Source organism: Octodon degus, unplaced genomic scaffold (genome assembly GCF_000260255.1).
Source record: "Octodon degus isolate 3935 unplaced genomic scaffold, OctDeg1.0 scaffold00198, whole genome shotgun sequence".
NCBI lineage: Eukaryota > Metazoa > Chordata > Mammalia > Rodentia > Octodontidae > Octodon > Octodon degus.
This window is the reverse complement of record NW_004524774.1, coordinates 3,011,523-3,012,845: the sequence shown is the minus strand read 5'-3', so window position 1 is coordinate 3,012,845 and position 1,323 is coordinate 3,011,523. Positions and strand designations below refer to the sequence as shown.

At 42.4% G+C, this 1,323-nt stretch overlaps 1 pseudogene; it reads right to left on the bottom strand.

Moving 5' to 3' along the window:
- Positions 1-268: 268 nt before the first annotated feature.
- On the bottom strand, positions 269-1,113 carry LOC101577531 (annotated as a pseudogene).
- Positions 1,114-1,323: the final 210 nt, after the last annotated feature.

The following is a 1,323-nucleotide window of genomic DNA, read 5'->3' as shown; positions in this document are numbered from 1 at the left end:
TTCAACTAAAGCCCAGAATAAGTTCTTTCTTAATAGTGATTTACACAACAAAATAGCTTTAATGTGGTGTAAACAGTTGATACATACCCTGATCAACTCATGGCCTAGTAATACCAACTATTCTCAATCTTTTTATTCTCCTTCATTTTCCAACACTTACTCATTTCCCCTTGCCCTACAAAGAAGGAAGATATCATTTCTTACTTTTTTCATGTTTTATTATCTTTAATTAAACAGAGATCTCTGTAACATGTCATTAGTGACCATTTCACCCACTGCTCTGTTTGGCTGCCAGCCTTTTATCTCTCTCTTCAGCAATGGTGAGACGGATTCCTTTTCCTCGTGGAAGAGAAATCCATGGCTTGCTGCCTTTGCCAATGACAAAGATGTTGGAGAGCTGGCTGGCAAAGGTGTTACCGTTGGCATCTTTCACATGAACCACATCAAAAGAGCCAGGATGCTTCTCTCTGTTGGTGATCACTCCAATTCTTCCCAAGTTAGCACCTCCGGTCACCATGCACATGTTTCCAGTGTCGAACTTGATGAAATCGGTGATCTTGCCAGATGACAAATCAATCTGGTGGTATCATTGACCTTGATAAGAGGGTCAGGGTAGCGAAGGGTGTGAGCATCGTGGGTGACCAGATGAGGGATCCCTTTTGTGCCCACAAAGATCTTCCTCACTTTGCACAACTTGTACTTGGCTTCCTCAGGTGTAATACGATGAACAGCAAAGTGACCCTTAGTGTCGTAGATCAGATGGAAATGCTCTCCTGTTTTGTCAGTGCTGATGACATCCATAAAGCCAGCAGGATAAGTTATATCAGTTCGGACTTTGCCATCGATCTTAATGAAGCGCTGCATGCAAATCTTCCTTACTTCATCTCCTGTCAGAGCATAGTTGAGTCTGTTCCGTAGGCAGATGATGAGAGGCAGACATTCTCTCAGCTTATGAGGACCGGTAGATGGACAAGGAGCAAACACAATGCTCAATTTATCCAGCATCCAATGCTTTGGAGCTGCTACTCGCTTCAGATGCTTCCTGGGACCACGAGCCATGGCTGAGTTCTAGCCAACTTCACCATCCTCCCTCCCAGCCGAGTGGTTCCTAGCATGGCACCCAGGCTCCTTCCATTTCTTACTTTTCAAAAAAGAAAGAAAGCTATCATAGGTCAACTCTTGCAAACCCCTCAACAAGCAAATATACTAATATATCTTTGTACAGATTTTGTCATTCAGTTAACCTTTCACTTGTTATTTTTATTCCATCTTCCCTGAAATCTTATAGCATTGACTACAGGAATTTTGTCCTATATTTTTAAC